The following is a 27,072-nucleotide window of genomic DNA, read 5'->3' on the forward strand; positions in this document are numbered from 1 at the left end:
ATTTTAATACAATTGCCTTGTTTTCACAGGCAAATCTAGGGCAATGTATTTGGAAAGAAAATTTTATAGTTTACCTAAAAATATCCAAGCGTATTATGTAACCCTTTTGGTCTTCAAGAGGTCAAAGGGTTATCTTTGCTTAGATACTTATAATCATTTTATACTTTCTCTTCTATTGACTGGTTTGAAAAAGACAAAAGAAAATTAAATTGAAAAGGAATCAAAGCACTTGTTATAACTGAGCATCAGAGACACAAGCCTAGGGTACACCTGCATAACAGTAAATGTTCTTTTGTAGTTAACATCTGAGTTTTTCTATTTATAGAAAGATATCACAAGTCTAAACACAGAGGAAAATGGCTCACAGATCCAATAAGATTTGGATTGGATTGCACAACTTCTAGCAATATCAGGGGATTTTCATCCAATATATTTGCCAACAAATCAATAATATGAGTAAATCCTTCTGCATTGTGGGCAATCAAATGCTCACTGACAGGTACTACTACCTAAATTAATATAATCCCAGAAGTGATCTGTCTGTGTCAAACATAATACCACTGAGGCTTAAAATTCACATGTGATAAGTTGGAGGATATTTCTTTTTTTTTTTTTTTTTTTTGAAGATATTTCTTAATAATGGTTTAAACAAAAGGATATTAGGTGAAAATTCTGAATAAAATGTTCCCACATTTAGTGGGCTCAGTTTTAATTGCTCTTGTCTCTAGATGGTATGTTTTCTGCTGTCCATATTTCCTTACACAGTACACTCAAATAAAGTAGGAAGTATTTTTAAAATATATTACTTGTCTCACTAAAACTTATGACTTTATCTTGCACCTGTTTGTTATAAAGATTGTGTTGAGTATCAGGGCTCATTGAAATGGCTCTTACCACTCACACTTTCAGACTCAGATTAAAAGTCACCTCTTCTCTGAAACCTATGAAGACTCCCCCAGGAAAATGTGACTTTCTTTTTTGTTTCTTGTAGCACTTATCACACTATTTTATAACCACTCCTTCTAGCCTCTGAGTGTAGCATAAGGATCTGGCACATATTTTACTAAGTAAACATGAATGTCATATCAAATATGCAATGGAGCATAAGAAAAACATATGCCATATAGTTTAATGGTGGTATTGTTTTCTTAAAAATATAATTTTACTTTGAAGATTAAGGTTTGACATGGAAGATAGTCAAATGCAAAGAAAAACCATGTTATAATTGTTTAAGTTGACACTTCCAGAGTTTGTCAATGTGTTAGCACTGTGGTCTACTTGCTAGGAGGATTATGAATACAATTATATAAAGGTTTTTGAGCAGCTATTACCTACCAGGCACAGTATTAGGTGCTAGGGTAATAGATGAATAAGGCAGAGTAGTTGATCTTAAGGAAATATCTATTGAGTAAAGGAGACCTCCTATTCTCAGAAGTCTTTAAGCTAGTTAGAAATATATTCTATATGTATCATTTATTTATTATTTCTATTGAATAATACTGATGCTGAAGGAAACAAAATAAGGTTAATACGACATTCAAAAAACCCATTTTTCCTCCTTAGAAAGAGAACTACAATTGTTTGGCTAGTTTGACTCAAATATAAGAACCTGGCCTAAAAATCTTTATTCATGAAGTGTAACATATATGGCATTTTAAAACTTTGGCTGGCCGTATCTGGGGGGTGGGGGGAAGAGATAGACATAGAAAGAAGGAAGATGAAGAGGATAAAGAGGAAATGGAGAAGGAAAAGGAAAAGAAAGGTAGAGCTTAGTTTTTTAAAAAAGGAAAATAATAAGAATAAGATTAAAGAGACTTGGGAGGAGAGATAAAAGGAAAGAAAAGGGGAAAGAGGAAAACAAAAAAAAGGAAAATAGTGGATAGGAATAGTCTAATGTAGACAAAGGAGGCCAGTGCAGACACAGAAGTCAAGAAGAAGCCAAAAGAATCAGCTAAAATAGTTGATTCTAAGGTTTCTGAAGGTTGAAAAATGGGGGGTGATATATGCAGGGGACAATTACATTTGTGTGAAGGCTTTTGAGTTATTTAACTGAATTATGTGAATGTGTAACTTGGACTAAAATAAAACCTAAAATTAAAATCCTCCCTTAACCTTTAACTTTTCCATTCACCAACCCTTTCTCTGCTCCTTTTTATGACAATATACCTTAAAAGTTTTCTATAAGTACCCTTACTTCACCTATCCTATTCTTTTCTCAAACCACTTCAATCTTTAGTCTCCAGTACTCTACTGAATTGGCTCTTGTCAAAGCCAATTATGACCTGCATCTTGCCAAAATCAATGTTTCATTGCAAATCATCTTATTTGACTTATCAATAACATTTGACATAGTTGACCACTGGGTCCATTCTTGAAATGTTTCCGTGAAATCCACAGTGACATAACATTTGACAGTTTTTTGTTTTGTTTTCCTCTACTTCCCTAGTGGCTCCTTTGATGTCTCCATTGATGGTTCTTCCTTTTTTTGACAGATGTCTAAGTGCTGAAGGACTCCAGCTCTCAGCCTCTTTCTTTTCTCTTTCTAATTTTTCTCCTAAGATGATCTTTCTAGTTCCATGATTTAAATATCAGAATATGCTAATGACACTAAAGTTTATATTTCTAGACGAGACCTCTCCTAGGCTCCAGTGCTTAATCAATACTTCCACTCTCTTTAGTAGATATATGAAAGCTAACAAGGCCAAAACACAAAAAATAATTTTCATCTTTCCTCAAACTGCTCCTGTTGAAATACACTCTTACCAAACCTTCCCCATCCCAGGTATTGGCATAGTTATCTATCTACCTTTTTGCTCAGACAGGAGTATGAGTCATGATTCTTCACATCTCGCACCTATTTGTTCTGGATAGTCTGTCACATCTCTTCTGCCAAAATATACTCCAGATTCAAATATTTCTCACTGTTTCCATTTCTCATTGCAGTTCCATACTACTTTTGTCTAGGATTCTGAAATAGCTCCCTAACTAGAATACTTTGCTTCATTCTTGCCTAAGTACAGTCTATTCTCCACATAAAAGCCAGAAGTATCTTTCTAAAAGATCATGCCATTCCATGCATAGATGCTTCCAATGGATTTCTATTGAAATCAAACATATCCATATTAATTTACCTATTTTACATATTTCTATATAATTTGGCCCCTACCTGACTCTCTAAGCTCATTTTTACTTCTTATTCACTATGTTCATCCAGTAGTTGTCTTAACCTATTTGGGATGCTATTACAGAATACCATAGACTGGGTGGCTTGTCTACTCAGTCTGTCTTAACAACAGAAATTTATTTCTCACAGTTCTGGAGGCTGGGAAGTCTAAGATCAAAGTGCTACAGATTTGAAGTCTGATGAAGGACCACTTTCTTGTTCATAGATGACGGTCTTCTCACTGTGTCTTCATATGGCAGAACGGGAAAGGGAGCTCTCTGGGGTCTCTTTTATAAAAACACTAATCCTGTTCATGAGGTTCTGCCCTTGTGACCTAATCATCTCTCAAAGGCTCCACGTCCAAATCTCATTATATTGGAGATTAGATTTCAACGCATGAATTTTGCAGACACACAATCATTCAGTCTGTAGCACTGGCTTTCTTTCCACCCCTCAAACATTCAAGCTTACTCTCATTTCTGTGCCTTTGCTATTGATTCTGCTTTGAAACTGCTTCCAGTGAATGTTTACATGGTCCTCTATTTCTTATTCAGGTCTCAACAAATATCACCTCCTCAGAGAAGCATTTCGTGACTACTCTAGCTAAAGCAAATCTCTCTCCTCCCTGCCCACATCATATTCTCTATAACATTAATTCATTTTCCCCCCCAGAAACATAGTATCTTATTTTCTTAATATATGTTTCTTAATGTATTTGTAATATATTTTTTACTTATTTAAAAATTTTTCTCCTCCCATTAAGATATGAGGTTACTCCCTCCATATGTTTTTATCTAAACAGTATCTGGAACAAATAGATGCTTAGGAAAAGCTTTGTTTTATAAATAAGTGAAGCTATTGTTTTAATTCTTCCACATGAAAGGAGAATTCAAAAAGTCCTTAGGATGTCTTGAAAAAGTGTATAACTCTCTCAATGCATCTCTTTTCAGTCCCCCTTAAAAATCCTGGACTCTCACAATACTAAACCACTTGTAGGCCACTGAGGTAAAATGTTGGCTCATACCCCTTAAAAATTTTTGCAGGGGACATTCCTGGCAGTCCAGTGGTTAGACTCTGCAGTTCCACTGCAGGGGATGCAGGTTCAATCCCAGGTTGGGGTACTAAGATCCTGCATGCTGCTCAACATGGCCAAAAATTAAAAAAGAAAACAAGTATTGAAGTATGGTTGATTTACAATGCTGTGTCAGTTTCAGGTGTACAGCAAAGTGATTCAGGTCTATATATACAAATATATACATACATCTTTTTCAGGTTCTTCTACATCATAGATTTTTACAAGATACTGAATACAGTTCCCTGTGCTATAAGTAGGTCCTTGTTGTTTATCTATATTATATATAGTAGCGTGTAGATGATATGTTAATCCTAAACTCCTAATTTATCCCTCCCCCTCCTTTCCCCTTTGGTAACCATGTTTGTTTTCTATTTCTGAGAGTTTATTTCTGGTTTGTAAATAAGTTCAATTATACCCATTTTTTCTTTAGATTCCCCATATAAGTGATATCATATGATATTTGTCTTTCTGTGTCTGACTGGCTCATACTTCTATACATTTGTAAGTAGTTGTTATTCCTTTTACCTAGGGTTCTTTTTCCTTCACTTCATGAAGAATTCCAACCTGCCTCCACAAAAGTATTACCTCCTGAAATAATTTGATACTTCCTCTTTCCCTACCCTATGACTAGATTTAGTCTTTCTCTCTCCTGCACTGTCTTAGCACCCTTTACATATCCCTAGTATCCAACATTCGTTACATTGTTTTGTCACTTTTTGCTTCATTTTATGACTTTTTAGATTGTGAAATCTTGGAGGATGCATATTTTTATCTTGTTTACATTTGTATACCTAGAATTTATAACTGTGTATACATACTGTGTAATTCAGTATGTAATTACGTACTATGTAATACAGATCTGATTGAACCTCTCTAGAGAGAATGTGTTTTCATGCAATCTATACAGCGTTAAATCAGAATTCAATATGTCTTTGTATTATTAAATGGCAATTATGATTTCTATAATGATAGTGAACTATTTAGATTTTACTGAAGATTAAGTGAGAAGGTAGAAGTTGCATCATATAGTATGTATTAATTTTTCTCCAAACATCTTTATCATCTGTTTCTTCCCAGAGTAACTTCTTGGTTACAAATTCTTTCTTAATCTTTTCCCTACTCTCTCTCCAAACCTCACTGGCTCTAACCTTTCATACTACTGACACCTTCTCTCTTCTTTTTTTAAGCAGCAAATAATTTAGCTTTAACTTTGCTTCTTTACTCTTATATCCTAATTCCCACTATGCCATGCCAGCAATAAAAAATATTCACATTTCTTAAAAATCTGTGTATTTTAAATAAAAACAAGATTGTCCTTATCACCAGGATTTTTCTTTCTTTTCTATTTTTTTCTTTCATTCTAATAAATAATTAAAATGCTGTTAGAGGTATGAGTAATTATATATTCATTTTGCATGTTGTCCTTAATGGATTCTTTAGATGTCAGGTCTACTTGATCTTCTAATGTCAATAACTGCTGACAACTAGAACCATCCTCAGTGGATCTTGTGTAGTTGGGATATAGGATATGTTGTATGAGAAAGAAACCCACATAACAGTGGCTTAAATGAGATAGAAATATCTTTTCCTTTCATGTAATGAAATGGAAAATAGAGATTAAAGTCTGGTTTGGCAGGTATGCTCCATAAAGTTTTCTAAGGGCCTTGCATTTACTATGCTATTGCTTCATGATAGAAAATTGCCCTTATCCTGCAAAAATAAGAATAGCACAAATAACAAGTGTATCCTTTTTGTGAACAATTTGAGAGTAAATTGCGTACATCATGGCCTTCACCCCTAAAAACTTCAGTGGGATTTCTTAGTAATAAAGATATTCTTGTTTATAACCACAAAAAGAAAAGAAAAAAAAAAAAGAAAACTTGCCCTTATCTTGTATGGTCCCAAATGTATCATCATCACATTCACATTCCAGGCAATGGAATGGAGGAAAGAATGGAGCAAGAAATTCATACCCCTTCCTTTAAAGGGTAAAATTCAGAAGTGCTCACATTACTTTTGCAAACATCGCATTGCCCAGAATTTAATCATCACTCTAAACTTAGCTGCAAGAGAGGCTGGGAGATTTAGACTTTATTCTAGTCAGCCCTTGGCCTAATTAATGTATACTTAAAAATGATTAAGGTAGTAAATTTTATGTTATATGTATTTAACCACTATAAAAAAAGAAATCTTTGCCTAAGACAAAGTCAGAAAGATTGTATCTTGTATTTTCTTCTAGAAGTTGTACAGTTTTAGGTTTTACACTTGGGTCTATGATATAGTTCGAGTTAATTTTTTCACATGATGAGATATATGGGTCAAGGTTCACTTTTTCAGTTTATGGGTATCTAATTTTTCCAGCATCATTTGCTGAAATGTTTGTGCTGTTTTTATAAATAGAATATTTTTACATTTTTGCTCAATTAAGCATATCAATCTTAAAAAATCATTCTCTATTACAAATCTGTACAAGTATGGTCATTTTTTTGATATTTCATGTTAAAAAGTATAGAGTGTTTTACGCCTACATGCTTATAGTTGTTACCTCTAAGTTGTGAGGTTGTAGATGATTTTATTTTCTTCTCTTTGTTTATGTTAATATATTTGTTTTCTAAAAAAGGCATGGTTAATTGAGAAGTAAAAAAAATATTATTATTATTAGAAGTACATTTTGACTGTAGGTGAACATCCATAGAATAAAATTAAAAACTGGAAAAAAATAAAAATAAATAAAAATTAGGGATTCTTGTACTATGACAGAGAAGGGAAGATTGGACACTGGCTGAGGACAATTGGCATTTTTTTTTTGCCACACTCTCCTGCTTCTTCAAGATATATCCAGCCTGGGGCTTCCCTGATGGCGCAGTGGTTGAGAATCTGCCTGCCAATGCAGGGGACACGGGTTCGAACCCTGGTCTGGAAAGATCCCACATGCCGCGGGGCAACTAGGCCCATGAGCCACAATTACTGAGCCTGCGCGTCTGGAGCCTATGCTCCGCAATAAGAGAGGCCGCGATAGTGAGAGGCCCACGCACCGCGATGAAGAGTGGCCCCCACTTGCCGCAACTAGAGAAAGCCCTCGCGCAGAAATGAAGACCCAACACAGCCATACAAAAAAAAAAAAAAAAAAAAAAGATATATCCAGCCTGATAGATAAATGGGCAAAAATTATGAACAGTTTATAGAAGATTTAAAAAGACCCTCAGACACATAGAGAGATGTTCGATTTCACTCATAATCAGAGACATATAATTAAATTTTAAGTGAAGGAAATAATGTCAGTAAAAATGCTGGTGTAGATATCTCCAAAAGCTGTCAGAATCAACACTGTTAAAATTCTGAAAAAATAGGTAAAGGTCCACATCAACCAAACAAAGGTTTAATGAAGAAAGAGGAAGCCAAGATATGGCAGAAGACCTTTGTGTCATTTTACTTGTCCTTGCACCACCTCCTTCCTTGGGTCTACTGGGGTCTTGAAGATGGCAGTTAATCTTCCTAGTGTTGAATCCTGCTTCCTTATTCCAGAGACAGCATAGCAGACCTTCTCAAAGAATTGTGTTTCTCTGTTTGATCTGTCTGAGGGCTACTTAAAGGACTGATGCAAGGCACCTGTCTTTGATTTTCCTAAGTAGAACACCCTCAGGTCACAGAGGACCTTTCTCAAAAACATTGAAAGGAAAAGAGAAAACCTGTTTCCATCTGGAGCAAAATATAAAAGCTAGGAAGAGATATTCTTTGGAAAATTAGGGCAGTGAAAAGTTTCCTTGGGTATTTAAGTACTAGGGGATTTAGAAAGCCATGTCCATGTCATGGGCAGGACTCATGTTCAAGAAAGACCTTGAGAAGACCTTAAGTTTTCACCTCTGGCTCAGTAAAAGCTGTAAGTGAAGGCTAAAGCATAATTGTAAACAGGCTGGCTAAACATTAAACAAGTACACCAACATCGAGCCAATTTGCAAAGACTAGAAGAGTTTTTTTGTTTATTTGTTTCTTGTTTTTTTAACTCCAGGTGTTCAAGGAAATTTCTGTCAAAACTCTAACTTAACCACAAGTTAAAGGAGCAGAGATCTCAAAGACCACACATGGCAAAGAATACAACCTTTACAAATAATACTTTAGAAGTCATTAAACAAAGAGCTATAATACACATAGCAATAAAAACAAACCATGAGGACAAGAATATTATAATCTCCAGAGTTACTACATTATAATATGTCAAATTGTGCAATTTTCAACCAAAAATTATAGAGTATGCAAAGAAACAGGAAAATATGATCTATTCACAAGAGAATTTAATAGAAACTGTCCCTAAGGGAGTAGACACATTGGACTTACTCAGTGTTAACTATGATAAATGAGCTAAAGGAAGCCAGGAGAAAGATGTCTTAACAAATGGAGAATATCAATAAAGGGGTAGAAAATATAAAAAAGAAAAAAACATTTCTAGAGCTGAAAAGTATATTAACTAAAATGAAGAAATCACTTGAGCTTTTCAACAGCATATTTGAGCAAGCAGAATAGAATTGGCAAACTTGAAGACTGAAATTATCCACTCTGAGGAGCAGAAAGAAAAAAGAATGAAGAAAAATGAACAGAATTTAAGATACCTGTGCAACACCACCAAGTGTACCAACATAAACATAATGTGAGTCCCAGAAAGAGAGAAGAGAGCAAATGTCAGAAAGAATATTTGAAAATGTAATAGCCTAAAACCTTCCAAATTTGATAAAAGACATGAACCTTTATACCTAAGAAGCTCAGCAAATTCCAAGAAGGATAAACACAAAGAGATCTATACCAAGGCATTTTATAATCAGACTGTTGAAAGACAAAGAGAGAATCCTGAAAGAAGCAAGAGAGAAGCAGTTTGTCATACACAAGGAATCCTCAATAAGAGTAATAGCCAATTAATCAGCAGAAACCATGAAGGTCAGAAGGCAGTGGAATAACATATTTAAAGTGCTGAAAGAAAAAAATGAATTCCATATGTGGCAAAACTATCTTTTAAAAATGAAGAAGAAACCAAGATATTTCCAGAAAAATAGAAGCTGAGGGTGTTAGTCCCTGGTAGACTTGCCCTATAAGAAATGCTAAAGAAAGTACATCAGGATGAAATAAAATGACATTGGACAGCCATGTGAAGTCATATGGAGCATAAAGAACACTGGTACAGGTAACTATGTAACAAATACAAAACCAGTATTATTGTATTTTTCAACTCCCTTTTCTTTCCCTATGTGATTTAAAAGGCAAATGCATAAAACATTAATTTAAAATCTATGTTAATGGGCAACAATGCATATAGATGTAATTTGTGACAACAGCGATATAAATGGGAAGGGACAGAGCTGTATAGGAGCAGATTTTGTACACTACTGAAGATAAGGTGGTATTAGTACAAAATAGATTGTAATAAGTTTAAAAGATTAATTGTAGTCCTCAGGGAAACCAATAAGAAAATAACTTAAAAAAAGAAAAGGAAATGAAAACAGAATAAAAATTGTACACTATAAAGAATCAAGAATCAAATAAGGGCAAATAAGGCACTAATGGAAGAAAATGAAAAACAACAACAAAGACACAACCAAAACAAATAGCAAATGGCAGAGATTCTTTCTTATCCCTAATTACTTTAAGTTTAAATGGATTAAACAGTCCAATTAAAAGGCAAAAATTGTCAGAATAAATTTTTTATAAGTATGATCCAACTACATGTTGTCTACTAGAGACTTACTTAAAATAAGTTAACTGGCATCTGTTCTACAATAAAGAGATCTAAGAGACACAATAAAACAAAAAGCCATGTAAAAAATTTGTTTAGATCTTGATTTCAAGAAAGCAACTGTATAAATACGTTTTAAAACAACTGAATGAAGTTTGATTATGGAAATCTGATTATGATATTAGAGGATACTAAGGAATATCATTACTTTTTCTGGTCATAATAACTGTAGTTTTGGGAAATGCTATTAAATCACTTAGGGGGGAAATTACAAGATACTTAGGAATTGCTTTAAAACACTTTGTAAGGAAGAAAATGATAAAGAGGATAAAGCAAATATGGCAAAATATTGATAATTCTTCTTTATTGGTGATGGGTATATGAGGTTCATAATAATACTATTTTTACTTTTTACTGTATTTGAATTATTTTAAAACACTTAGTCTGTGATTACTTCTGACCCCCCCCCCCCACTGATTTTATCCTAGTATAAGTCATCACCATATCTCATTGGCATTATTGCAATGGTCTGTAATATTGTGTTCCTGTATCTACCAATGCCCACTTAAATCTGTTTTCAGAGAAATCCTTTGCTGTAGAAATGAAAATGAATACAACCTTTGATTATAACTATTCCTTGACTCCCCATGCCCCTCAGAGTAAAAGCCAAAGTTCTTGCAATGTTCTAAAGGACTTGCCATGACTTTGCTCTCCTTAAGTCTCTAACCCCGCCTCCACTGCTCCTCTCCCTCCAGGGCTCCAGTCACACTAGTCTCCCTCCTCAAGCCAAAAATGCCCCCACCCTAGGGCCTCTGCTCTAGCAGCTTCCTCTTCCTATCATCTGTATAGCTAACTCTCTCACTTTCTTTAAGGTTTTGCTCAAATGTCATTTTCTTAATGAAATCAATGGTGACCTTACTTTATCCTGTCACAATTAAAATTACAACCTGCCCCTTCCCACTTCAGACACACTCCACCTCCTCAACCTGCTTTATTTTTCTTCATAGCATTTACCACTTTTGCATATATGTTTTTCTAATTTATTTTGCTAATTTATAATTGTCTGTGTCTCTCTGATGGAATGGAAGCTCCATCAGGGCAGGGAGTTTTATGTATTTATTTGCTTGCTAATTTGTTTAATGCTATATTCCATGTGCCTAAAATAGTACATGGAGCATTGTAGGCAATCAATAAATATTTGGGGGGGAGAATGAGTGAATGAATTTTTAAACCAGTGGTAAAATTACGTTTGAAGCATTAAATATGACTGTGTGTATACAAGTCACACTACAATAAAAATTCAACAAATGTCAATTTAGATAAAATATGGAATTTGAAGTTGGTTGTTAGTTTACAAAGTTTTGATTGCTTTTTTTTACCCATCTAGAGTAGTTTGATACTCTCCAGCTAAAAGAGCACAAACATTGTAATTAATGCTATGATTTTAGTTTAGTTTTGAGTGAGACAGTAAGTAGAACTTTGACATTTGTCAAAATACATGTTAGGTTTTTTTAAAATATATATTTGTTGCTGTCCAAGGGATGATTATTAGCAAAGAATGTTAATTTTTTGAGAGTAATTATTATGATAGGTGCTACAGGATATATCAGAAATAAATTTTTATTAAAATTGATAAAATCACCTTTTATAACTCACCTTTTCCAAGAGAAAAAACTAGATAGATGAAAGTTTATTTAAAAGCTATGTTTAATCCTCATATCTTCTCAGTGTGATACCATACCTCTTGCTCGTTGAGAAGAATTCACCTGCAGTCACTATTAAATGAAAGAAAAAGAAGAGCTACCTTTGAAATTGGAAACAAAATTTAAAGAGTCTAAAAAGGAGGAACATGTACTGTGCTTATCTATTTGCATAAAAAATTTAAAAACATTAGATAAAGTAAAGAAAGTTGAAAAGAGAAAGTGGAGTAAGTAAAGCTTGCAGGAATTTTTCCCATTGATTCTTTGACGAGTTGTGAAACTACTGAGAAGGATGTGAAAGAAGAGGTCCAAAATAATGTTTACTGGTTTTGACTAACCAACTAACTGAATGAATGATAAGGAATGAAATGGAAAATTCAGGGAAATATATACATTTTATACCTTGATTTCAACAAGCCGTTTGACTCTCTGTCACAATATCTTTATGACCAAAAGGGAGAAACTTGGACCAAATACAAACACATTTGGGTACATTTTAACTGGTTGAGCAAATATACCTAATGCTTATTGATTAATGGATTAATGCAAGCTTTAATTACATAAACGGTGCTCTTTGGTTTTTGGTATATTAACTCAGATGAATAATAATAATGCCTGGGGCTTCCCTGGTGGAGCAGTGGTTGAGAATCTGCCTGCTAATGCAGGGGACACGGGTTCCCGCCCTGGTCTGGGAAGATCCTCTATGCCGCGGAGCAGCTGGGCCCGTGGGCCACAACTACTGAGCCTGCGTGTCTGGAGCCTGTGCTCCAAAACAGGAGAGGCCACGATAGTGAGAGGCCAGCGCACCGCGATGAAGAGTGGCCCCCGCTTGCCGCAACTAGAGAAAGCCCTCGCACAGAAACGAAGACCCAACATAGCAATCAATCAATCAATCAATCAATCAATCTTTAAAAAAGAAATAATAATAATAATGCCTGACATTGCATAGCATTTTATAGTTCACAAAGAGCTCATTTGTGAGCTCTCATTTAATCCTCATCATAGCCTTGTGCTGAAGGCTGGGACAATGTGATTATCTTTCTTTAACTAGATATGGAAACTGATTTTCAAACTGATTTTATTTTTCTAATAAAGTGATTATCTTTATTTAAGTAAATATGGGTAAATGATTTGCCTAAAGACATATGGGAATACATATGCTTATTAATAAAAAAAGCTAAGAGAAATAACTAAAAATTTGGATAAAATAATACAGATTCAAAAACATCCTCAAAGTGGATGTATAGAACAAATCTAACAAGAAAAACAAATTAAAATAACTATAAACACATGAAATAAACTGGGTTTTCTCTTTTGAGCATTTATCTCAGTTTGTAATTGTATATTTATTGTTGTGACTGTTTTATTAATGTTTGACTGTTTCTAGAGACTGTATGGTCATCAGAGTGTCTGTGCTCAGCAATACATCTCCAGAACCTGGGGTAGTGCTTGGCACTAGTAGTTATACAACTAATAATTAAATAAATTCAGCACAAAGGTTATAAAAATGTCAAGTATAAATTTCACAATCAAAAGACATATCTTGAGAGCTTTATATCAGAAAGTAAAATAAGGTTTTAGTTGACAGAACAAAAACATAAAAGAATATGCATTGTAATCTTAGCCTATGCAACTGTGCATGATTTTAAGCTCTACTCATAATCAGGGTAATGGCCAACCAGATTGTGTGCAGAAGATTGTGTGCATATTGGAAATTACTGGAGAAAATTCTAGAATTTAACTTGAACATTTCTTTTGTTAAAATAATTTTTAAACATTTGTAGGAAGGTAATGTGTAAGAAACAGGTATATAACTAATAGTTCCAAGGTGAAAGTAGGGCCAACGAATAGATTGTCTACAGAGGCAGTTTTATTCTCTATAAAAATAAAATTTTATAAGATATAAAAATAGAACAACCCAACACTATAAGAAATGGTCTTGTGAAGTAAGGGAATCTGAGTCATTGGGAGTATTTAAACAGATCTGGATAAACTTGCCAAAATCATGACAGAGAACATTTATTTTCTTGGATAAAAATTTATTAGATTCTGTTTTACTATAACATATTCCTAATTAAATTGGTCATATTGTCCTTGAATATTATTACCAGGCACTGGAGAAAACATACACACTATATATATATATATATATTTTTATTTTGAACAATTTACCTGATTTTTGACACCAGGCATTATATTTAAACTCTTGCCTTCATAACAAATAAGATTTAGTTCTTGTTATTACTGTCAACTTTAAAAATATTCAGGTTTTAAACAAAGGGAATTGTATCAGATAGCTATTTATTATAGCTTTAAAAATATTCAGGTTTTAAACAAAGGGAATTGTATCAGATAGCTATTTATTTATTTATTAAAAAATTTTAAACTATTCAAATGTGTATGCATAAAGGTATTTTCAAAGGCTAATATTATATAAAATAGGTTTCAGATGAAAACAAACAGAAAAAAATTTCTCATTCTTCCAGAGAATACTCTTCTCTATGTTTGGAAATTTAGAAAAGGAATTTTGTGATTTTAAGAGTTAGAGTTATATCTGTTAGATTTTAGCTTTTGGATGCATGAAGTGGGGCATTGTCTCAATACTGGTGATGCTAGCTTTTGCTTTGCTGTTCAGAATCACACTTTGCAAGCACATCCATTAAGAGATTCTTCCTAAAGTATATCTAAAAGGCTAAATGCTTCCTGCTGTGCTGAGTATATTAATTTCCATTATCTTCTAGTACCTTCCTCTTGGTAATCATCTGAAGACAACCACCTGTAGAAGAGCAGCTCTATGTTTATGTATAAATAAAATAGGTTATATATGTGCTTTTCTATTTTTCTCCACAAAAAAAAGTGTTTTACTCCTGCTGTTCAACACATTTTGATGTGCTGTTCTATAAATTTAAAGCAAGGTTAAAAAGAAAATTAAACAAGATTCATCTGGCAGCATTGCAAGTTAGTATCATACACCTGGCACATAGATTCCAAAGCAAAGTGATTCTTTGGGAAAGAACTGCTTGATAAACAGGAGAACTAAAAAAAGGATGAACAGATGACAGTGCATTGAAAATTAGATAAAAGCCTGCAATGTGATATTGCAGGAAGTTGTGGAGATGTAATGAGACAAGACAGAGCAAAGGGAAAACTAGACAGAATAAGGAGAAAAATTCCTAAGTGTGAGCTATTTTACAGTGCCAAATAGCTTCTCAAGAAATAGTGGAAACTCTGTCCCTTGAATAATTTCAAAGTAGAGTAGGAAATTGGACTGAGAATATAAAGTGGTGACAAAACTTTAATGACTGAAGAATAAGGTGATGAAATAAAGAAACAAAGAAATACAAATTCAAAGAGTTAGGTGATTTTGAACATGATGGTTTTGTTAAGTTTCTCTCTCATTAACAACAATAATAATTGTAATATTTAAAATTTATGAAAGATTTTTATAAATTCCTAAAAACCATAACTAATCAAAAAGAATACAATTTAATCTTTGTAGATATGTTGAAAACTAAGACTTACACTTGAGCCTCTGATGAGACTGCAGCCCCTGCTGATACTTGGATTGCAGCTTTATAAGAGCCTGAACAGAGGATGCAGTTGAGCTGTGCCCTGACTCCTGACCCATGGAAATTGTGAGATAATAAATGTATATTTTTTAAGTGGCTAAGATTGTTTATACAGCAATAGAAAACAAACACAGGCATCAATGTTTAAAACAAGAAAATGTTACTTAAAAGATTGTATAAAGAATATTTAACTAATATAATATTGAATTGAAATGAATGATGCCAGAAAACTGCTTGCCCTCATATTTGCACCTGCTAGTAACTTTATAGTCTAAGCCCTTTTGCAGAGCACAGTTTTCATTTCCATCTCTAGTTAAATTGGGACTGGTGCCTCTTATCTGTTTTTTAAAAATCTTGCTTTAGACTTTGGGAAAAAAAAAAACAATACAAGGACTGATTCTATCTTTAGATTAAAAATGTATGCAAGTTATTAATCAGTAATAATCAGAGGATAATTTAGGAGAATTTCAAGTTTTCTCTTTGTTCTAAGTATTATCTAAATGTGCCTTAAAAATGCCCTGTTAATAAAGGCTGTATATGAAAAGCTTACAGCTAATATTGTAAACAATGGGGAAAAACTGAAAACTTTTTCTCTAAGATCAGGTTGATCACTCTTGACACTTCTATTCAACATAGTACCAGAAGTCCTAGCCACAGCAACTAGGCAAGAAAAAGAAACAAAATTCACCTAAGATGGAAAAAAGAAGTAAAATCGTCCCTATTTGCAGATGACATGCTCTTGTACATAGAAAAACCCAAAGACTCCACAAAAAAATGTTAGAACTAATAAACTAATTCAGTCAAGTGGTGGGATACAAAATCAACATACAAAAATCAGTAGTATATTATACATTAAAAATGAACTATCTGAAAAGGAAACTAGGAAAGCAATTTCATTTACAATACTACCAAAAAGAATAAAATGCTTAGGGATAAACTTAATTAAGGAAGTAAAAGACTTAAACACTGAAAATTACAAAACACTGATGAAAGAAATTAAAGAATATACAAAAAAAAAAAAAATGGAAAGATGTCTTGTGTTCATGGATAAGACAATATTGTTGAAATATCCATACTACTTAGTGGTCCAGATTTAATGCAATCCCTATCAAAATCCCAATGGCAGGTTTTTAAAAATTTTTTAACAGAAATAGAAAAAAATCCTAAAATTCATATTGGACCACAAAGATTCTGAATAGCAAAGAAAATCTTGGGAAAGAAGAACAAAGCTGGAGACATCACAGTTCCTGATTTCAAGCTATATCATAAAACTACAATAACCAAAACAGTATGGCACTGGCATAAAGACAGACATATAGACCAACAAAACGGAATAGACAGCCCAGAAATGAATCCATGCATACATGGTTGATTGATCTTTGACAAGAGAGGCAGAAATGCACAACGGGGAAAGGATTGTCTCTTCAACAAATGGTACTGGGAAAACTGGATATTCATAGGCAAAAGAATGAAATTTGACTCATCTTACATCATACACAAAAGTCAACTCAAAATAGATTAAAGACCTAAATGTAAAACCTGAAACTGTAAAATTCCTAAAAGAAAACACAGGAAAAACCTTCATGACATTGGTCTTGGCAATGATTTCATGGAGATGACACTAAAACCACAGATAACAAAGCAAAAATAAAAAGTTGAACTACATCAAATTAGAAACCTTCTGCACAGCAAAAGAAACAATCAGCAAAGTGAAAAGGCAATGAATGGGAGAAAATATTCACAAACATTATATTGGATAAGGGATTAATTTCCAAAATATATAAGGAACTCCTATAATTCAATAGTAATAAATAATAAATAACCTGATTAAAAAATGGGCTAAGACTTGAGTAGACATTTATCCAAAGAAAACATCCAAATGGCCAACAGGTATATGAAAAAATATTCAATGCACTAGTCATCAGGAGAATGCAAATCAAAACCACAGTGATGTATCACCTCACATCTGTTAGGATGGCAAATATTTTTTTAAAAAAAGACAAATTTTGGCGAGTATGCAGAGACATGAAAACCCTTGCACACCCTTGATGGGAATGTAAAATGATGCAGCCACTATGGACAACTGTATAGTGATTCTTCAAAAAGTTAAAAATAGAACTACCACATGATTTAACAATCTCACTTCTGGGTGTTTACCCCTGCCCCCACCAAAAAAAAAAAAAAAAATCAGAATCTTTCCAATGTTTTGCATGCCAATGTTCACTGAAGCACAATAGCCAAGGTGTGAGAACAACATATATATTCATGAATGGATGAATAGATAAGGAAAGTGAGGTATACACATGCAATGGAATATTATTTGGTCTTAAAAATGAAGGAAATCCTGCAATATGCAACAACATGGATGAATCTTGAGGACATTTTACTAACTGAAATAAGCCAGTGCAAGAATGACAAATACTGCCTGATTCCACTTATATGAAGTATCAAATATCGTTAAACTCATAGAATCAGAGGGTAGAATGGTGCTTGCCAGAGGCTGGGGCATGAGAAACTGAGAGTGTTGCTAATCAACAGGCATAAAGTCTCACTTATGCAAGATAAATAAGTTCTAGATATTTGCTGTACAACATTGTCCCTACAATTACCAGTATTTTATTGTCACTAAAAAATTTGTTAAGATGGCAGATCTCTTTCTAAATGTTCTTACCATAATAAAATAAAATTTTAAAAGAGTTTTCAATTAATAAAGCAAATAATTTTAATAGGAAAAATGCTCAGTCGATTTGTATTGCTATTAAATAATTAAAATTAAACGTTCACTTGCTCTGTTTTTATCTAAACTAAAAGACTAATTATTTTACTCATTAAATTATATCTTCTTACTTTCTTGTCTGTGAAAAAATAATAATCTGTACTTTTGTCTAGGTGACTGTGATTTCCACTGCTACTCTTACCAAAGAAAATCATTCACTCTATGACTCTAAAATGTAAGCAAATGTTGCATAATGTTCTTTGCACTTTGTTAATATTAATAATAACAATGATAATGACAGTCACCATTTATTAAGTATTTACTTAGTGTTAGTCCTATGAGATTTTTGTATTTTATCTAATCCTTACATACAATCAATGAGGTGGAAAATATTAGCTTTTTTATCATCTGAGGAAATGGAGGCTTAGAAAATTTAGGTAACTTATCTAAGAACATACATTTTACTAAGTGTAGACCCAGGAATTTGAATGAGGTTCTTTAGATATGATGCAATATGGAGTGATTCTGATAATTATAGGAATTTCTCCAAAAAACTGCTGTTGTCTATATAAAAAATACTTAAAAAAAATAGTATAGAAACAAAATAAAAATTTTATGTATCAAGACACTTAAGATAACTCAATAGAATATTCATGAACAAGTGAGGGCAAAGTAGGATTTAAACAGATGCATTTTAATCCCAGTTCCATTCATAGTCAAACTTACAGAAGTGCTATCTGCACTGGAAGTTTTTGCTGTTAAACAGTCCATTCAGTCTTCAACCCACTGTAATATGGCTTGTTGCCTTTCTTTCTTCTGAAATTTCAGTAATTGAAATCATCTATGAATTCCTAATTCCAAATCGAGTGAAAATTTGCCCTTGTTATAGCCATCTTCTCTTAAATATTTGACACTGTTGACTACTCCTAATTGAAATTTTCTCCTTCTTTGGTTTTCATGACACTAATTATTCCAAATTTCCTTTTATTTCTGTGGCAGTCCTTGCTCACATGTATGTGTTCACCTTCTTTTGCCCAACATTTAAATATTAGTGTTATCCAGAGTTCTATCCTCAGCTTTATCTTCCTCTCCTCTATAATTTCTTCCTGGAAGATGATGTCCAACCCTTGCCTTCAGCTACTATTTGACTACTAAAGATACCCAGTCACATTCTGTGCTCTAAATTCATATAGCCAAAGCTTACTCAAAATCTATTCATGGACATTACTTAACTGAACTCATGATCTCCTCTGTACCCGACAACATATTTCTGGATCTCTTTATTTCATTTTATATTTAGTGTTTAGTATGGGGCTCAAAAATGTGTACTGCATGATGGAATTACATACTTTTAAAGGTGTTTGTTCAATCTGGAAAGTGAGTAACGATTGCCAGATTTTTTTTTTAAATTGCGAATACTCCTTTCAGAGTAATAAGTAGTAACCTTACACACTTCAAGGATTACTTATATATCTGCTCAAAATGAGCAGTTATTTCTTCTCAGAGTAACTTCAAGTAAAATTATTAAGAGGAAAGTATTTTTGGTTTCCTTTCCTTCTCTTCTCTGAAAATTAGACTTTTCTTTTAGTGTTCACATATCCAGGAACACAATGCTCTCAAAAGATCCCTTAACCATTATGATAAAGTGTACTAGTTAGTTATTGCCATAATACTGCTATATAACAAATTACACAGAAATGTAAAATAACTTTTTCATCAGTCACCTTTCTGCAGATTGGTTGGAGCAGGCTCATTTTGCCTGAATTCAGCCTGATTTGGCTTCAAGCTGAGGTTGAGTTCAGGTCTGCTCCACATGTTTTTATTCCTCCTTGGACTAGTAGGCTGATCGGGACATGTTAATTTCATGGCAATATGCCATAGTTGAGGTGATATATAGAGTCTCTGAGTGTGGGGAGAAGAAGAAAAAAATGCTTAATGTTGATGTTAAAAACCCTTCACAGAGGAGGTGACATTTGATCTGGGTATTAAAGGATGGGAAATTAAAATTAGCCAATCAGAGAATGAGGGAAGAACTTTCCAATTATTGATAATGAGGCATAAGATTATTTATATTAGCTTAAAATGATTTATTATACTATCTGAGAGAAGAAGGTTTGAGTTTTAGCAAAAGCATGAAAGCTGAAATCCCAACTTAGAGAAATGACTACTACAGAATTTTACAAACTCAGGCAAGTGGACCCTCCTGGCAGTAAGATAATGCGTGTTAGAAAGGCTGTAACACATTGAATCGGACAAACTAGCAATCAAAGGCAAACTAGCTACTTAGGACCTAATAAATCTTACTGGTGTGTTTGGTTTAACCTGAATACAGTTCTTTGAAAATTTGAACTAATGATTTGAAATAGGGCAATTTTACATAAAGATCCAAATCATTGACAATGTCGAGTTTGTAGTCCAACATGAGAAGTGTTGTCTAGAGCTGCATGATGGGTCCTTTGTTAAGAGGGATGTATACTTTCCAAGTTAGTTCCGACTCCATGGAACCTTATCGTCTCCTTTTCCCAGAGATGGATTGTCAGTTGCCATTTATCATTAAGCATGGACTATTTGTTTTTTCTGGTAAAAGAGAAATATTTATCTGTATTCTATCAATAATTGATGAATGAAAGATATACCAAAAGAGACACGTGTTTCAAGAAAAATGAGAGAAAGCATATTTGTAAGGACTGTTTCTCTGTTTAATATGCAAGTGAGATGCTATTTTAGAAGATGATGATAATAAGAAGCTATTAATAGGAGGCTTTCCAAAAGCTGTGCAACCCTAGTTTTATGTTTTTTGCTGGTGCTGCTGCCACCAATATTGTATCTCATCTTCAGGATAATTTATCACAATGCAGGGTCAAAAAGTTCCCAGCAATTAGCCACCCCAAACTCTGAGAATCTCAAATCCTAATGTAAAAACTATGTTGTTATTATCCTCTTTGAGTCCACCTCCCTCCTAGAAGCTACCTGTGTTGAATTAGTAGTCTATTCAAACAAGAAAGGAACTCAGCATGGACTGTTCTAGGCAAGGCTATCCTGACAGTCATATTTTGTTATCTCTCTTCGTATAGCATCAACATCAGAGAAATGGGAAATGCTTGTTTCTGAGGAAACACATTATACATTGGGCCTAATAGAGTACAAAGAAACATTTGAGCCAAATATTTTAATATCCCAAGAGTTGTATAGTCTTAGGAAGTATACAAAATAATGCAGTTTCCTTCCATTCAAATAGAAAAATGTTTTGCTTTGGGGAGCAACTGTATTTACTTATCTCCAGAAGTAAGTTGCTGTTTTTCTCCCCCCTTTGTCGGACTCGAACAGGAAGCTGTCCCTGGAGTGGTTGACTGAGGGCAGATGAAAGCTGAGAGCCGGCCTTTGCTGCTCAGGGCTAGGCTCCACATCCCCCACTTGGTAAGATTCTGATGGGCCCTCAAGTTCATCCCTTCTACTTGGGGTGGGCCTAGGAATAGACCCAACTGTGCTGCCCAGCTTGGGTTGCTTAGCCTCCTGTGATCCCACAGGCCGAGGTCTACATGCCAGCCCTCCAGAGATAAAAGAAATGCAAAATCCAATCAAGCCAGGTGGGAGCTATAGATGTAGATGAATCCAACGACATGGTTAAAATGTAGTTGATATATAAATATGGTAGGTTTGGAGAGTTAACCTTCCAAATTTGAAGAATAATAATAGGAATGGAGGGCAAAGCATTTTTCAATGCCAGAAAGATTTAAAATTGAATAGGGAAACATTTAAGAGATTAAAAACTCATAGCATTAATATTCTTTAGTAAAAATTAGGTGCACATTTATTATTGGTCCCTTTAGTGTTGAAGAAAATTGGAAAACTAGAATCCCAGGGGGTCAACTATGTTATTTCATTTTAAAACCCTGTATTTTCATATTAAGATGCCTAATTAACCAACCATTTTAGGCTTATGGTTTTTTGGTTATTGTCGAGACCTGACTAGATTTTTAAAAATAATATTTAAGAGAATTCTTGTTTATAAATTTACTTTATTAGCTTTATAAAAAGTATTTAGCAGTTGGGAAATTGTAGTCAGAAAACAAAAGTATAAGAAAATAAATTTAAAAACTTTTAACTTTGATTTAAAATGCTAAAATGTTTATAACTAAGCTTGTAAATGGGACTAGGAATTATTGAAAGGCCTTTAAAACAATTTGAGAATTTTCTAGTCCTATAAGTAGAATAAGGTAAATAAACTGAGCTTGAAAGTAAACTTAAAGTAAACTTTAAGATTAAAAGCCTAAAAATGAACTAAGTTTTTATAATTATAAATTTAATTAGTTGACTTTTTAAAGATTAAACTTCTGAATATTCATTTCTGTAAATAAAAACCAACCCTGAGGGTAAAAAGCAAAACCAAAATGAAACAAAAAGTCACACAAAACCCCCTTCAATATTAGGAATGAAGCACATAGCCATCAGGTATAGAAGGTTTGGTTATAATTTTTCAAGACTTAAGAGCTTTGAGCACAGAGTCCTCATATTCTTCCCTGTCCAGGCCAATATTAGGGATCAAAACTTAGCAAGAAATATTACTGGCAAATGTAAAGAAGCTCCATGAAGATTTTAATAAACTTCAAATATGACTGAAATGTCAATAGAGTTTGATTTTGAATTTGAATGTTTACACCAAAACCCTTAGAATCATTTTTATTATCTGGTTTTGATTAGCTTTTGTTTCAGTTTAAATCAATTCTCTGAGACAACTATCTTTGCTTACCTGTGCTTGCTGCATATTAAACAAACAAAAAATAATGTGAGGTAACTCTGAAAAAATGTGGTTAATTTATTTCAAAATTTAGTTAACCTAAATTTTTGTTGGCCTTCAACAATTTAAAATTTTTTTGACGTTTTATAACAATTTCAGTGGATTTAGGCTACCTCGGGGTCTAGTAGCGCATTTTCAGTAGTCTGGATTGTGCCCTTTTGTGTAATGAGGTTTTAAGTGATTTTCATTCACTTCTTTATAGTTTTTGTATTTTAAATTTTTCTTACAATGAGCAAAGTAGGAGGACAAAAGTTATTAAATTTATTAAAACAATGTGAATTTAAAAATATACTTTTTTTTTTCCCAGAGACCTTGTAACTATATAAAGTGAAATCATGAATTGTGTGGTGTAACATTTTCTAGGACTTTAATATTTTAATGATTGAAAAGTATGCCGTTATTAAAGGAAGGAGCTTTGCTGCAAGCACAATCTCTCCTATGATGTATCTCAACTTAGAAGGCTGTAGACTAATTAGACACACAACATATGCCTCCCTATGGTTTTACTTACCCTATAATAGGTTTCCATTCTTTAGTCAGATATGTTCTTTTGCTGTTAAACTTTTCCTTTTGAAGACATTGCTTTTAATTACAAAATTTAAAAGGGGAAACACAAAAACCTTACCCAGTACATGAAAAAAACTGCATAGAAAAAACTGAGTCATAAAAACTGCAGCAGTTGGTCTTAACCACATGATGATCTACCTCATCCAATGTGACTTTTGCCAAGGACTCTGATTGCAATCCTGCTGAACTCAACTGCAATTCTTGTGTCAGCTCTGTCCTGTAGTGCAAATCAATCACCAGGTACCTTTTGAGCTCTCGTGGACATTTAAGATTCCAAAGCTTGAACCTCACATACATTTACAGAAGAAGCAGGGAGAGAAGCCTCTCACCAGCCCTGTACTCAAACCCAGCATGATATTCAATAATGACCTGTCAGGAAAGGAGACTGTGTATCCTCACACTGTGAAATATCCTGAGGGACTTTCTTTATGAATTTGAAAAAAGATTCATCAGGGCTCTAGGCAAGAGCTCATGCACACAATTTCAAAAGTGTATCACAATCCTTTAAATTTTTTTTTCAGGGGGCATCATTACCTTGGTATTTTTTCATCTATCCTTTTAAAAAATTATAAAAATGAAAATGGTGGCCTGAAACAGTCTGCTGGTCACAAAAAATAGTCTTCTGTTTTTTCAAGGTGTATCATTTCTCTTTTTACCCTAGCAGGGTGGTATTTGCCTTTTAAGCATTCATTGATTTATTTTCATTTTTGCCCATTCATAATGTAAGAGATATTGAATGAGTGATATGTGTGCAATAGTTGTGCAGAATTTCTTAGAATTAATTTAAAGGCTAAAACTGGCACATTTTGTCTTTTCTTGGTAATCAGATGATCTTCAACACACTAGAACAATCGTGCTTATATTTTTTGATACAAAGGCCACCTAGGAAAAAACTATCAGGAAAATTCACATATACATACAAAATTAAAAAATGTACATGTAAACTGAGAGGGCTCACAGATTCCTTGGAGCCCTGTGTTCCACTTTGGGTTGTGATGGGGGAAGCCGACAGTTTAGTATGCAGGGTATTTGCTAGGAAGCAGTATCTATGAAAAGGAAGGTAAAGATGCAAGATAGGGCAGAGGGAGAAGCTGAGCTGTGATGCAGAACCAACAGAGCTTCAGCCAATCAGAATCATATGGGAGTGATCGCACTCAGGAGCTAGAATGGCCCTTCAGTCCTGTCAGGAGTTGGGCCCTTCTGTATTGATCAGTCAAATTGAATGTGTTTCCCAGGAAGCAGTGGCTGTAGGCCTCCATGCAGCCGAGGAAATCTCTGAAGGGACTGATGGCTAAAGCCTGTTGATGACAGCCCTCCCAACAGCTGGGGCGACAAGTTCTTCCATGAATGGGATCTGTGTGCTACATCACAATGTCTATCTGACCCAGGTTATGAGAAATCCTGCCCTAGAATCTTCAGCCTTCTCTCTTCAATTTTAGCCACTGAGGTGATTTTCAGATTTTATTTCTAAAATCTAACTCAAAGACCACTTAAGAACAATTTGATTCATATAGTTTATGCCTTACTTACACAGCAATATATTTTAGGTGTGCTTTACTGAGTTGGTTACTTGATGTACATTTTGAACTTATTTTAAACTTTCTGGTTTTTTAAAGATAATTTTAGGTTAATAACTACATTTTAATCTATTGAATGGTTTTAAGCAGATGTTAAAATAACAAGAAAGCTGTTAGAATACAGGGAGAGCTGACTCACCACTACAAAACTTGGTAAATCCAGAAGGGAATCTCTTTTGCCCTGGTTCCATTAGTGTAGCTAAATGACTGACACACATGGAGCAAAAATAGGAATAAATAGAAATAAAACAGATGGCATCATTGCCCTCCTCATTATAAAGAAAATTAACTGAAATAAAAACAAGATGAAAGATAATAGTACCATACTTTTCACTTAAAAATTCATTGAAATAATGAAAGTAATCTCTTCATTGTTAGAGATTTTCACCTTTTATCAGTTTAGGTTGTCTCTGAAATGTTTTTATGCCTAAATCTAATTATGCAAAGGGGAGAGTACTATTTTCAGTATGCCATATTTAATTCTCTAAAATGTCTCTGTTCAGTAAGGCCCTGAAGGGATGAATGATAGTCTGGCAGGTTTTCAATAAATAATGACAATTTATCAGTAAAGAGGCTTATTTTCAAGAGATGAATAGCTAGATACAGCTGTAACATTAATTTCCAAATCCTGAAGGCAAAATAGCATTGACAGAAATCATAAAACTTGAAGGACAAACTAGTTTGGGTGGGAGTCAGAGGCTGTGGGAGCAGAGGAAAGATATATTTTGATTTAGACATGTTGCTTTTGAAGTGGTGTGGCACGTACAAGGAGAGAGATATTAAGCAGGTAGCTAGAAATACAGGTCTGGAGCTCAAGGGAAAAAGGTCATACTCACTTGAACAAAGGTGTCTGCGTTCACCAGGTTAGGCTCTCCTGGGTTAGGAAATGTGTTTAGCATGTTTCAGCAAGAGGGGATCAAGGAGGCTGTGTTCCCACTACAGTGAGTAGGCAGCGTGGTCTGTTGGAAAAAAATTATATTCAGAGTTATAGTTCATCACTAGCTGTTTGACCTTGAATAAAACTCTCTGAACTTCAACTTTCCCTGTTACTAAAATGGGAATATCAAAACCTATTAATGTTCTTTATAGAGTGACTTGGATCAAACATGATAAATGTAAAAGCATTTCATAAATTTAAAGGAGTATTCAAACACACACTATCATTATAATAGAGTGTGTATGGATATTTGTTTGAAATATTTAAGCGTGAAAGAGAAGATGTAAATTATTCACTCACTAAGTAAACATATGTTGTGTAAGGCACTAAATTAGTGCTAGAAAGAGGAAGATAAATAAGACGTGGTTCCTTCCCTCTCATGGCTCATAAGTCCTATCAAGAAAAATAACACATGGGCAGGTGTCAAGTACTAGCAGACAGAAGAGTAAGTAAAGGACGTTATAAGTGAATGAGTGAATGAATACATAAATAGGTGCACAGAGGAGAAGCATCTAATCCACACTCAAAGTTTCAAAAAAGCCTTCTGGGAAGAAACTGTCTTAAAGCATGATAAATTGTTCTTCAGATAAAGAAGGGGTAATGGAAAGTAAAAAATCCTAAGCCCAGGCAATGTCAGGAGAAAATGTTGAGCATAAAATGCTTGAGAGCAGTTGGGAAGAAATGAGGCTAGATGTGGAGAGGAGGTAGAGGTGGTGGTCAGATAACCTATGTCATACTAAGTTACTTGAATTATTATGACGAAATAATAGTTTTAAGAGGAGGAATAGGGTAATCAGATCTGCCCCCACCCTTTTTATTTTAAGATTAAAAAAAATTTTTTTTGGCCACACCGAGTGGCATGCGAGATCTTAGTTCCCTGACCAGGGATAGAACCCACGCCCCCTGCTGTGGAAGCATGGAGCCTTAACCACTGGACCGCCAGGGCCTTTTAGATGGAGCCCTCTGGCAGTGATGAAGAAGTCTGATTTAATGGAAAGGAAATTGGAATCAGGAAAACAAGTCTGGAAATTGTAGCAATAGAACAGCAATAGATGATGGAGGCTTGAATTAACTTCAAAATTAATTTTGACTGAAAATATTGGTGACCGATTGAAGGGTGAAAAGTGAAAGAGAGGGAGGAAAGAAAAATTTCTCCCTGGGGTCTGAATGGATGGCTGTACCAACTGCTGAGATGGAAAATGAGGAAGAACACATTTAAGGAAAAAGAGGATTTTTGTGTGGCTATCT

The 27,072-nt window shown here is 34.0% G+C and overlaps 1 long non-coding RNA gene across 1 annotated transcript in view; it reads left to right on the plus strand.

Moving 5' to 3' along the window:
- Window positions 1-15,595, plus strand: part of LOC137761188 (uncharacterized) — a 58,610-nt gene extending 43,015 nt beyond the window's left edge. Inside the window, exon 5 of the long non-coding RNA XR_011073400.1 lies at window positions 15,160-15,595. This is a non-coding gene — a long non-coding RNA (uncharacterized lncRNA). The remainder of the gene's footprint in view (window positions 1-15,159) is intronic.
- Window positions 15,596-27,072: the final 11,477 nt, after the last annotated feature.

This window comes from Eschrichtius robustus, chromosome 3 (genome assembly GCF_028021215.1).
Source record: "Eschrichtius robustus isolate mEscRob2 chromosome 3, mEscRob2.pri, whole genome shotgun sequence".
Taxonomy (NCBI): domain Eukaryota; kingdom Metazoa; phylum Chordata; class Mammalia; order Artiodactyla; family Eschrichtiidae; genus Eschrichtius; species Eschrichtius robustus.